Source organism: Triticum dicoccoides, chromosome 3B (assembly GCF_002162155.2).
Source record: "Triticum dicoccoides isolate Atlit2015 ecotype Zavitan chromosome 3B, WEW_v2.0, whole genome shotgun sequence".
NCBI lineage: Eukaryota > Viridiplantae > Streptophyta > Magnoliopsida > Poales > Poaceae > Triticum > Triticum dicoccoides.
The window spans coordinates 274,437,226-274,451,098 of record NC_041385.1 but is presented as its reverse complement, the minus strand read 5'-3'; the positions used below and the strand labels follow the sequence as shown (position 1 = coordinate 274,451,098).

Sequence of the window (13,873 nt, the reverse complement as noted above, 5' to 3'; positions counted from 1 at the left end):
CCCTGATTCTTCTTCTATAAATACCCAAATATTCCCGAAGACCATAGGGGACACCAAAAATATTTTTCTGCCACCACAAGTTTCTGTCTTTGTGAGATCCCATCTGGGGACCTTTTCTGGTACTCTGTTGGAGGGGGTTTCGACGATGGAGGGCTTCTACATCAACCTTGTTGCCCTTCTAATGATGTGTGAGTAGTTTACCACAGACCTACGGGTCCATAGCTAGTAGCTAGATGGCTTCTTCTCTCTCTTTGATCTTCAATACAATGTTCTCCTCGATGTTCTTGGAGATCTATCTGATGTAATCTTCTTTTGCGGTGTGTTTGTTGAGATGAATTTTGGGTTTATGATCAGATTATCTATGAATACTATTGGAGTCTTCTCTGAACTCTTTTATGCATGATTTATAGCTTTGTATTTCTCTCCGATCTATTGATTTGGTTTGGCCAACTAGATTGTTTTTTCTTACAATGGGAGAGGTGCTTTGTAATGGGTTTAATCTTGCGGTGCTCAATCCCACTAACAGTAAGGGACATGACACATATTTGTATTGTTGCCATTAAGGACAAAAAGATGGAGGTTTGTTCATATTGATTGGATCTATCCCTCTACATCATGTCATCTTGTTAAGGCGTTACTTTGTTCTTGTTAACTTAATACACTAGATGCATGCTGGATAGCGGTCATGCATGGAGTAATAGTAGTAGATGCAGGAAGGAGTTGGTCTACTTGTCTTGGGCGTGATGCCTATATACATGATCATTGATGTCTACTACACAACTTTCTTCTTGTAGACGTTGTTGGGCCTGCAAGTGCAAAGGTTTGCAGCACAGTAGCAAATTTCCCTCAAGTGGATGACCTAAGGTTTATCAATCCGTAGGAGGCGTAGGATGAAGATGGTCTCTCTCAAACAACCCTGCAACCAAATAACAAAGAGTCTCTTGTGTCCCCAACACACCCAATACAATGGTAAATTGTATAGGTGCACTAGTTCGGCGAAGAGATGGTGATACAAGTGCAATATGGATAGTAGATATGGATATTTGTAGTCTGAAATTATAAAAACAGCAAGGTAACTAATGATAAAAGTGAGCGTAAATGGTATTGCAATGATAGGAAACAAGGCCTAGGGTTCATACTTTCACTAGTGCAAGTTATCTCAACAATAATAACATAGATAGATCATATAACAAGCCCTCAACATGCAACAAAGAGTCACTCCAAAGCCACCAATAGCGGAGAACAAACGTAGAGATTATGGTAGGTACGAAACCACCTCAAAGTTATTCTTTCGGATCAATCTATTCAAGAGTTCGTACTAGAATAACACCTTAAGATACAAATCAGACAAAACCCTAATGTCACCTAGATACTCCATTGTCACCTCAAGTATCCGTGGGCATGATTATACGATATGCATCACACAATCTCAGATTCATCCAACCAACATAAAAGTACTTCAAAGAGTGCCCCAAAGTTTCTACCGGAGAGTCAAGAAAACATGTGCCAACCCCTATGCATAGGTTCATGGGTGGAACCCGCAAGTTGGTCACCAAAACATACATCAAGTGGCATGTGATATCCCATTGTCACCACAGATAAACACGACAAGACATACATCAAGTGTTCTCAAAGTAAAGACTCAATCCGATAAGATAACTTCAAGAGGGAAACTCAATTCATCACAAGAAAGTAGAGGGGGAGAAACATCATAAGATCCAACTATAATAGCAAAGCTTGCGATACATCAAGATCGTGCCATAGAGAGAACACGAGAGAGAGAGAGAGAGAGGTCAAACACATAGCTACTGGTACATACCCTCAGCCCCGAGGGTGAACTACTCCCTCCTCGTCATGGAGAGCACCGGGATGATGAAGATGGCCACCGGTGATGGGTTTCCCCTCCGGTAGGGTGCCGGAACGGGCTCCCGAGAGGTTTTTGGTGGCTACAGAGGCTTGCGACGGCGAAACTCCCGATATATCTTGATATTAGACGGTTTTAGGGTACGTAGGGTTATATAGGCGAAAGAAGTCAGTCGGGGGGTGCTCGAGGGGTCCACGAGACAGGGGGGTGCGTCTTGTAGGGGGACACGCCCCCTATCTCCTAGGCTCCTCGAGGATCTTCTGACTTGATCTCCAAGCCTCCATGATGATATTCTTCCAAAAAATCACGATGCCGAAGGTTTTATTCCGTTTGGACTCCGTTTGATATTCTTTTTCTTCGAAATGCTGAAACAGGCAATAAAACAGCAATATGGGCTGGGCCTCCGGTTAGTAGGTTAGTCCCAAAAATGATATAAATGTGTAAAATAAAGCCCATAAACATCCAAAAGGAGTAATATAATAGCATGGAACAATCAAAAATTATAGATACATTGGAGACATATCAAGCATCCCCAAGCTTAATTCCTGCTCGTCCTCGAGTAGGTAAATGATAAAAAGAGAATTTTTGATGTGGAATGCTACCTAGCATAATTCATAATGTAATTTTCTTTATTGTGGCATGAATGTTCAGATCCAAATGAATACAAAATAAAAGTTCATATTGATAAAAGAAATAGTAACACTTCAAGCATACTAATCAAAGTAATCATGTCTTCTCAAAATAACATGGCAAAAGAAAGTTCATCCCTACAAAATCATATAGTTAGGCTATGCTTCATTTTCGTCACACAAAGATGTTCCCAACTTATATTCCCCCAATGACAAGCCAAGCAATTGTTTCATACTTAAATAATCTCAAACTTTTTCAACCTTCACGCAATACATGAGCGTGAGCCATGGATATAGCACTATGGGTGGAATAGAATATGATGAGGGGGATTGTGTGGAGAAAAAAAAAGAGAAAGTCTCACATTGACGAGGATAATCAACGGGCTATGTAGATGCCCATCAATTGATGTCAACATGAGGAGAAGGGATTGCCATGCAACGGATGCACTGGAGCTATAAATGAATGCTCAACAAAAGAAAACTAGTGGGTGTGCATCCAACTTGCTTGCTCACGAAGACCTAGGGCATTTGAGGAAGCCCATCGTAGGAATATACAAGCCAAGTTCTATAATGAAAAATTCCCACTAGTATGAAAAAGACAACTTATGAGACTCACTATATGAAAAACATGGTGCTACTTTGAAGCACAATATATGAGACTCACTACATGAAGAACAAGGTGCTACTTTGAAGCACAAGTGTGGAAAAAGAGATAGTAACATTGCCCCTTTTTTGGGGCTTTTTTTTGGCCTTTCTTCTTTTTTTCTTTCTTTGGGCAATGCTCTAATAATTATGATCATCACACTTTCATTGATTACAACATATGAATTACAACTCGAAACTAGAACAAGATATGACTCTATATGAATGCCTCCGGCGGTGTACCGGGATGGTGCAATGAATCAAGAGTGACATGTATGAAAAATAATGCATGGTGGCTTTGCCACAAATATGATGTCAACTACATGATCATGCAATGGCAATATGACAAAAGTAAAGTATGTCATGATGATGATGAACGGAACGGTGGAAAGTTGCATGGCAATATATCTCGGAATGGCTATGGAAATGCCATAATAGGTAGGTATGGTGGCTGTTTTGAGGAAGATATAGGGAGGTTTATGTGTGATAGAGCGTATCGTATCACGGGGTTTGGATGCACGGGCGAAGTTTGCACCAACTCTCAAGGTGAGAAAGGGCAATGCACGGTACCGAAGAGGCTAGCAATGGTGGAAAGGTAAAAGTGTGTATAATCCATGGACTCAACATTAGTCAAAAGAACTCATATACTTATTGCAAAAATTTAGAAGTCATCAAAAATCAAGTACTACGCGCATGCTCCTAGGGGGATAGATTGGTAGGAAAAGACCATCGCTCGTCCCCGACCGCCACTCATAAGGATGCACAAGCCATACGTGCATGCTACGGGACTTGCTAACTTCAACACAAGCATTCTTTAAATTCATAATCATCCAACTAGCATGACTTTAGTATCACTACCTCCATATCTCAAAACAATTATCAAGTATCAAATTGATCATAGCATCCAATTCACTTTCTATGATAGTTTTTATTATACCCAACTTGGATGCCTACCATTCTAGGACCAATTTTATAAACATAGAAAATATCATGCTGTTCTAAAAGACTCTCAAAATAATATAAGTGAAGCATGAGAGACTAGCAATTTCTACAAAATATAACCACCGCCATGCTCTAAAAGATATAAGTGATGCACTAGAGCAAATGACAAACTACTCCGAAAGATATAAGTGAAGATCAATGAGTAGTCGAATAATTGTGCAACTATGTGAAGACTCTCTAACATTAAGGAATTTCAGATCTTGGTATTGTATTCAAACAGCAAGCAAAACAAAATAAAATGACATTGCAAGGATAGCACAACTCATGTGAAGAAGCAAAAACTTAGGTTCAACCGATACTAACCGATAGTTGTTGAAGAAGAAAGGTGGGATGCCTACCGGGGCATCCCCAAGCTTACATGCTTGAGACTTCTTGAAATATTATCTTGGGGTGCCTTGGGAATCCCCAAGCTTGAACTTTTGCGTCTCCTTAGTTCCTCTCATATCATGGTTTCTCTTTTTATCAAAAGCTTCATCCACACAAAACTCAACAAGAACTCGTGAGATAGGTTAGTATAAACCAATGCAAAACCTTATCATTTTCTACTGTAAAAAATCACTAAAATTATTATTCAACATTAAATACTAAATGCCTCTGCATATTTAATACTCCTAGCCTCAAATAGAATCATTAAACAAGTAAACATATGCAAACAATGCAAACATAACAGCAATCTGTCAAAACAGTACAGTCTGTAAAGAATGCAAGAGTAACAATACTTCCCTAGCTCCAAAAATTATGAAATAAAATTCCCACTGTACTAAATTTATCAGAGCTCATTATGCAAAAGGTTTCATCATTATATCATTCTCTGACTTTTCTAGGGAATGTTTGCAACAGCGGTAAACTTTCTGTTTTCAAACAGCAATGTGTATACTAGCAAAATAAGCATGGCAAAGGCTATCCTTGACTTTTTTATTGAAACTAGATATGCAAAACATTATTCTAAATAGCATAAAGCAAAAACTAACAAAATAAAATGATGCTCCAAGCAAAACACATATCATGTGGCGAATAAAAATATAGCTCCAAGTAAAGTTTACCGATGAACGAAGACGAAAGAGGGGATGCCATCCGAGGCATCCCCAAGCTTAGGCTTTTCGCCATTCTTGAATATCTTGGGGTGCCTTGGTCATCCCCAAGCTTAGGCTCTTGCCACTCCTTATTCCATAGTCCATCGAATCTTTACCCAAAACTTGAAAACTCCACAACACAAAACTCAACAGAAAACTCGTAAGCTCCGTTAGTATAAGAAAATAAAACAACCACTTAGGTACTGTAATGAACTCATTCTAAATTCATATTGGTGTAATATCTACTGTATTCCAACTTCTCTATGGTTCATACCCTCCGATACTACTCATAGATTCATCAAAATAAGCAAACAACACATATAAAACAGAATCTGTCAAAAACGGAACAGTCTGTAGTAATATGTATCAAACGTATACTTCTTGAACTCTAAAAATCCTACCAAATTAGTAAGTCTTAAGAAATTTGTGTACCAATCCATAGCAAAAAGAATCAGATCAAAAGCACATTTCTGTGAATTAAAAACACTAATTTACTGGGTGCAAAAGTTTCTGACTCTCAGCAGGATCAACACAACTATCATCGTAAGCTATCCTAAAGGTCTTACTTGGCACTTTATTGAAACAAAAGCTATAAAACATGATTAATACAGTAGCATAATCATGTGGACACACAAGAATAGTAAGGATAAATATTGGGTTGTCTCCCAACAAGCGCTTTTCTTTAATGCCTTTCTAGCTAGGCATGATGATGACAATGATGCTCACATAAAAGATAAGAAGTGAAACATAACGGGAGCATCATGAAGCATATGACTAGCACATTTAAGTCTAACCCACTTCCTATGCATAGGGATTTTGTGAGAAAACAACTTATGGGAACAATAATCAACAAGCATAGGAAGGCAAAATAAGCATAGCTTCAAGATTTTCAACACACAGAGAGGAAACTTGGCATTATTGCAATTCCTACAAGCATATATTCCTCCCTCATAATAATGTTCAGTAGCATCATGAATAAATTCAATAATATAACCAGCACCTAAAGCATTCTTTTCATGATCTACAAGCATAGAAAATTTTCTACTCTCCACATAAGCAAAATTCATCTCGTTCGGAATAGTGGGAGTATCATAAGAGACTTGAACACTAAAAGTTGTTTCCACATTAAAAGAGTAATGTTTAGAAAAAGGGTAATCATAATCATGACAAGATTTATAAATATAACCATCACTACTTTTTATAGCATAAGTTTCATCACAATAATCATCATAAGTAGCTACTTCGTTCTCATCATAATCGATTGAAACCTCTCCCAAGATAGTGGAATCACTAAATAAAGTTGACACTCTTCCAAATCTATTTTCGTATTCATCACAATAAAATTCAACATCCTCCAAAATAGTGGGATCACTACTTCCTAAAGTTGACTCTTCCGAACCCACTTTCATCAATATAATCATCATAGGTAGGAGGCATGCTATCATCATAACAACTTTGCATATCAAAACTTGGGATGCTAAAAATATCATCTTCATTAAACATAGCATCCCCAAGCTTGGGACAAACATTAATTTCAGAAAATATATTATCAAATATTTCATCCTCATCAAACATAGCTTCCCCAAGCTTGGGCCCTTTCATATCATAAGCATAATCACTCTCATCATTAAAAATATAAATAACACCAATAGTAAAGCAATTATCATCATCAAAATGAGTAGTAGGAGCAACATCATTTGGGAGGGATACCTTTCTACCTTTGTTGCTCCTTCTTTTCTTTTTCTTCTTCACATTATGTGTGGGTTCAACCTTCCTCTTTGAGCTCCTTATTGATGGGATTGGTTGAATAGAAAGCTCCTCCTCGTTACCTGATTCATCATAAGAAATAATAGGAGGATATTGGGAAGTCTCTTCCCTTTCATTAGTATTCTCATCCTCTTCTATTTGCTTTCTTTTCTTTAGGTAATTGGCAATATAAGGATTTTCAATGCAATTCTCCGCACAAAACATGTAAATCTTTTCTAAATCAATATCAAGAAAATGCTTAAGATTAAATTCTGGAATAGGCTTAGTTAAACGTTTCAACTCTTCACACCCCAAAAGCAATCTAAGTTCATTGTAATGAGAAAGGGAGATCAAATCATCACAATTTTTGGACACGATCCGATCATGAAACAATTTGCATTGGAGATGTAAATGATCTTGTTTATTGCAAAATTCACAACGGGAAAGATATCTTAAATTCTCCGCACTCTTATCTAGCCTTTATTGCAACTTCTTAGTTTCTAAATACTTATGCCTCTTGCAATATATATCTTCTTTATTTGGTGTGTTCATGCAAATATGCACTCCACAAAAGTTGACATGCTTATGAGAGATATTTTCATCATGACTAGAGCAATCATCATTAGTACTATGGATATTCAAGGAGTTTATACTAACAACATTGCAATCATGCTCATCATTCAAAGATTTAGTACCAAGAATTTTAAAGCATTCTTCTTCTAGCACTTGAGCACAATTTTCCTTTCCATCAAACTCACGAAAGATATTAAAAAGACGAAGCGTATGAGACAAACTTAACTCCATTTTTTTGTAGTTTTCTTTTATAAACTAAACTAGTGATAAAACAAGAAACAAAAAGATTCGATTGCAAGATCTAAAGATATACCTTCAAGCACTAACCTCCCCGACAACGGCGCCAGAAAAGAGCTTGATGTCTACTACACAACCTTCTTCTTGTAAACGTTGTTGGGCCTGCAAGTGCACAGGTTTGTAAGACAGTAGCAAATTTCCCTCAAGTGGATGACCTAAGGTTTATCAATCCGTAGGAGGTGTAGGATGAAGATGGTCTCTCTCAAACAACCCTGCAACCAAATAACAAAGAGTCTCTTGTGTCCCCAACACACCCAATACAATGGTAAATTGTATAGGTGCACTAGTTCGGCGAAGAGATGGTGATACAAGTGCAATATGGATAGTAGATATGGATATTTGTAATCTGAAATTATAAAAACAGCAAGGTAACTAATGATAAAAGTGAGCGTAAACGGTATTGCAATGATAGGAAACAAGGCCCAGGGTTCATACTTTCACTAGTGCAAGTTCTCTCAACAATAATAACATAGATATATCATATAACAAGCCCTCAACATGCAACAAAGAGTCACTCCAAAGCCACTAATAGCGGAGAACAAACGTAGAGATTATGGTAGGGTACGAAACCACCTCAAAGTTATTCTTTCGGATCAATCTATTCAAGAGTTCGTACTAGAATAACACCTTAAGATACAAATCAACCAAAACCCTAATGTCACCTAGATACTCCATTGTCACCTCAAGTATCCGTGGGCATGATTATACGATATGCATCACACAATCTCAGATTCATCCAACCAACATAAAAGTACTTCAAAGAGTGCCCCAAAGTTTCTACCAGAGAGTCAAGAAAATGTGTGCCAACCCCTATGCATAGGTTCATGGGCGGAACCCGCAAGTTGGTCACCAAAACATACATCAAGTGGCACGTGATATCCCATTGTCACCACAGATAAACACGACAAGACATACATCAAGTGTTCTCAAAGTAAAGACTCAATCCGATAAGATAACTTCAAGAGGGAAACTCAATTCATCACAAGAGAGTGGAGGGGGAGAAACATCATAAGATCCAACTATAATAGCAAAGCTCGCGATACATCAAGATCGTGCCATAGAGAGAACACGAGAGAGAGAGAGAGAGAGAGATCAAACACATAGCTACTGGTACATACCCTCAGCCCCGAGGGTGAACTACTCCCTCCTCGATCCTCGTCATGGAGAGCGCCAGGATGATGAAGATGGCCACCGGTGATGGGTTCCCCTCCGGCAGGGTGCCGGAACGGGCTCCCGAGAGGTTTTTGGTGGCTACAGAGGCTTGCGGCGGCGGAACTCCCGATCTATCTTGATATTCAATGGTTTTAGGGTACGTAGGGTTATATAGGCGAAAGAAGTCGGTCGGGGGGTGCTCGAGGGGTCCACGAGACAGGGGGCGCGCCCTGTTGGGGGGGGGGGGCACGCCCCCTATCTCTTGGGCTCCTCGAGGATCTTCTGACTAGATCCAAGCCTCCAGGATGATATTCTTCCAAAAAATCATGATGCCGAAGGTTTCATTCCGTTTGGACTCCGTTTGATATTCTTTTTCTTCGAAATACTGAAACAGGCAATAAAACAGCAATATGGGCTGGGCCTCCGGTTAGTAGGTTAGTCCCAAAAATGATATAAATGTGTAAAATAAAGCCCATAAACATCCAAAAGGGGTAATATAATAGCATGGAACACTCAAAAATTATAGATACGTTGGAGACGTATCAATCATTGCCTTGGATATTGTCATAACTATGCGCTTTTCTATCAATTGCTTAACAGTAATTTGTTTACCCACCGTATGCTTTCTTTTAAGAGAGAAGCCTACAGTGAAAACTATGCCCCCCCGGGTCTATCTTTTATCATATTATTTTTAGACCTATAATATCAAAAACAAAAAATACCTTGCTGCAATTTATTTACTTTTATTTTATTTCACGCTTTTACTTCTCTTTTATATCTATCACTACCAGATCTCATCCTTGCAAGTAACCGTGAAGGGATTGACAACCCCTTTATCGCGTTGGGTGCAAGTATTTGTTTGTTTGTGCAGGTACAACTATTCGACTTGTGTATTCCTCCTACTGGATTGATACCTTGGTTCTTAACTGAGGGAAATACTTATCTCTACTTTGTTGCATCACCCTTTCCTCTTCAAGGGAAAAACCAATGCAAACTCAAGAATTAGCATCGATCGGTCTGTCTACCACGGTAAATCATGGCCGAGTAAGGATCGGTAGCAATTCAGGCGGTCCCGTCTAAATCGTGTACATATACATACAACCATGTTGCCAAAAAGACAACCACATACGTACATACGGGCGTGGTCTCGAACGTGTACAACGACGGCGTCATGTTCATCGGTAGCTAACCGGCTGGGTCAGAACAGAAAAATAGCGGTGTGTTCATTGGGAGGCAACCGACTGGGTCGGAACGCATCCTGTTCATTGGGAGCCAACCGGCTTGGATGGACCAGCCAAAACGGGGTCTGGCATACCGCAAAATGGAGTAAACAGACTTTTGTTCAACCGCCTACTGTTGAAACAATGTCCTATTCATCGGGAGGGGTGTAGCATACCGCAAAATGGAGGAAGTAGACTTCTGGCCAACCGCCTACGGTCGAAACAGGATCCTGTTCATCGGGAGGGGTCCGACGTACCACAAAACAAAGGAAACAGACTTCTCACCAACCGCCTATGGTCGAAACGGGGTCCTATTCATTGGGAGGGGTGTGGCGTACCGCAAAATGGGACTCCACGGGCTACTGTTCATCTAGCGTCTACTGCCTCGCTCCAGCCTCCACGGACTATTGTTCATCCATTGTCGATTTCCTCCAGCCTCCACCGACTACTGTTCATAGAGCCTCTGCGGGCTCCTGTTCATCCAACCCCAACCGACTGGGGTGTGGCGGCCTCCTCGGGGTCCTGTTCATCCATCGGCAACCGCCTACACATGGCCGGGGTCCTGGTCATCCAACCCCCACCAGGAACTATTCATCCACAACCAACCAAACGACTGAAGGCAATTAGCCCTCGTACGAGACATAGCCAGCCAGTGTGTTGGGTTGCCTCTGGTCATCATTGTGCCATCCAGTCTATCTTTAATAGAGAAATATATTTTCTCTATGCATCAAGATACACTTTATGTGCAAGCTACATTTTTTTGTTCAATGGCTACCACCATCATTTTTAACTATGTGCTCAAGACAACTTCCAACACAATAGGATATGTAATCCAGCTATATTTTCAATCGATTATCATATCCGATGACCTGTCATTTGGTGGGCAACACACGACAAGGCCCCCATCTAGTAAAGGATGCGTTTGGGTACCTGCATCATTTTTAGGCACTTTGCATACTCGTCCCAACTGGGCTCGGCTGAGCATACGCAGCAAAAAACCAACATATGCATGTTGATTGGTTGCTTGCATCCCCTCTAGCCTGCATGTGCCAAAACTGAAGGTCGGCTATTTGGTTGCGGACTTGTTTGAGGGGAAACACAAGTGCACTTGTTTGGTTACATTCGGCACAGTTGTGTGGTAACCTCCTCTACGATGTGGTGAGGTTACCCGAGGCACGCATGAAGAACTAAGAACTAAAACAGAGCAACAGAACAAACTTAGGCACAAACATAAGTCTTAAACACGCATCACAAGTTTGAACGAACATAGTACGATAAGTTTTAAACGAAACCCAAGTCTTAAACCAAGAACCAACAAGGAAGGGGCAACATGAGCTCAGGCGGCCACGGTGAAGGCGTTGTCATGCTCCTTGCACTTGGTGAAAACCTCCACATCGTCGTCGTTGAAGACGACCACCTTCATCGTGTCGAGGGTTAGCATCTTGAACTTCAGTATGTACCCGATCATGATCTGGTGAACGGTGGCGAAGGTGGCCAAACCCTAATCAAGGGTGACTCTGTCGTCGATCACCCTCACCATCACCCTCCATGCGCAACCGGTGTTTGTCAGCTTGAACTCTGTAGGGATGGTGTGGAAGTACTTCGTGAAGTTCAGAGGAAATGGCAGACTCTCCAGCTTTGGAGCAAGGATAACCTTGCAGAAGTGGCTTGGTCCTGACTCCTGATGGTAGTGGCCATAATTCCTCTGCTTGGCGCTTAGGTGATCTTGCACCGACACTTCGACCAATGGCGGCACGACCTCCTTGCCGTTCTCCAATGGTGGCACGACCTCCTTACCCTTGTCCGTCTGCATTTTGAACAACACGTAGTTCAATGGTCAACATTCATTCATACCGGCCTAACGCTCCTATAGTAACCCACCCTACTAACCCAACACCGCTCTCAAACCCCCTCTGTTTCACCACCTCTCTGTTCACCACCTCTCCCTCGCCATGAAGTCCAACTCCAACCCCAACCCTTTCCACGGGGCATTGGATGGAGGACCTTCTTCCTTGGGTGCTCGCTCGGTGACCGCAAGAAGTTCGAGCACACCATGGTCGGGTCACCGGAGGCCGACAACGATGAGGTGCAGATGGTGGCCAGGGCGCCGCCGGCAGGCGACAGTGCAAGGCCCATTGTTCTTGACGAAGACGATGAGGAAGAAAAGAAAATGGCTACGCCCCCACCGCTCGACGCGACTCCAAGGTCGCCGCGGCTAGACAAGAAAGTTTGTACCCCAATTCCCGCCCCTGGTGTGATCGAAAAATAACCTATGAACCATAGTAGCCGTCGATGCAGAATCGATTGACGGCAATCCTCCACCCCCGATGTGTTCAATCCCCTCCCTAACTCTCCAATCGCGTGCTCTAATATAAAGAAGTTAATCTACAAAGAGACAAGGACTTACCTCCATGGCCGATGCGCTCCGGTGGAGGTCTGCACTCGCTCCAGTGGTCGTCGTCGTCTTGGATCACTAGAGCTCTGGTGGTTGCCGCCGCCGGTGTGAGTGGGGAAGAGGGGATAGAGCGGTGAGGAAGGGAGGTGAGGATAATTTATGACGACACGTCGAGAAACAACGCGACTTCTCGGGACCACATCCACGCGTGCAACCACCCACGCCCACGTGCCTAGGGTTGCACCGCGCGGGCTTGGCTCCACAAAAATGACTGATTTTAGCATTCCTCTGGATGCAAGCCCAGAGGTGTTTTAATGTTCGTGCTATGCAGACCCAACAGTGAATACGGGTAACCAAACGGGTCATTTTCTTCCTGTGCGGGCCTGATTGAGGTATATGCAACCTACCAAACGCGCCCTATAGGACCCACGCGTCTATCTTTTTTGAAGGGTGGGGCTGGGATTGTATATTCACTTGTACTCCATATTTGAAGTTGGAAATAGTTGCAAATTCCGCGAGGTCAGCAACTTTTTGAAATCCTAAAACAAACTCCAATGTCAATCGTGCTATGATACTATGAATCCCTTAAAATAAAATACTCCTTCTGTCCGAAAATATTTGCCGGAGAATAGGGATGTCAACCGGGTCCCGTTTAATCCCGTTTAAAGCCCACTTATGATATGATAGTTCAAAAAGGTTTTTAGTTTGTTTGAGGAAAATGAACTATCAAGCTAGAAAAAACTAACTAAACGGAATTGTGGACGCCATTTATTTGCCACTTACATCCCTACCGGCGAAATGTATGTATCTAGATGTATTCTAATTCTATATACATTAATTTTTATTTATTTTTCCGATAAGTATTTTCGGACGGAGGGTAAAATGAATCACGGATCGGGACGGTGGTGACGCCGATACGCAGTTCCAGCCTTTTCCCTTGGGCACACTATACCGCCGGCCGATACCGGAGCCGCGAAAAGGACCAAAAACCAGCGTGTCGCGCCACCATTGGGTCCCTGACCCGTACGCGCTGTTGGGCAGTTGCACCCGATCCCCGTCCGACCCGTCGCTGGGATAGGCAGAGAGGAGGGTATAGAGGAGAGAGGGGGTGGGTCGTCGGGTGGTGGCCGCTCTGTTCTTCCCTCCCGCTCTGGTTCTCGCAGTCACATGTACGTACGTGCGTGAGTGCGCGGACAAAAGCCGGATTCACGCCTCTTATCTCTCTTGCTCGATCTCGCCGTCGCGCGCGCTGATCTGCTGATTTCTCTTATTTTTTCTTT

General features: G+C 41.9%; 1 protein-coding gene across 1 annotated transcript in view; it reads left to right on the top strand.

Annotated features, from left to right (window-relative positions):
• The first annotated feature begins 13,640 nt into the window (after window positions 1–13,640).
• The window catches only part of LOC119275890 (ERI1 exoribonuclease 2-like), an 8,666-nt gene continuing 8,433 nt past the window's right edge, over window positions 13,641–13,873 (top strand). The window contains exon 1 of the mRNA XM_037556826.1: window positions 13,641–13,762. The gene's annotated coding sequence lies outside the window, so the exon portion shown is untranslated. The remainder of the gene's footprint in view (window positions 13,763–13,873) is intronic.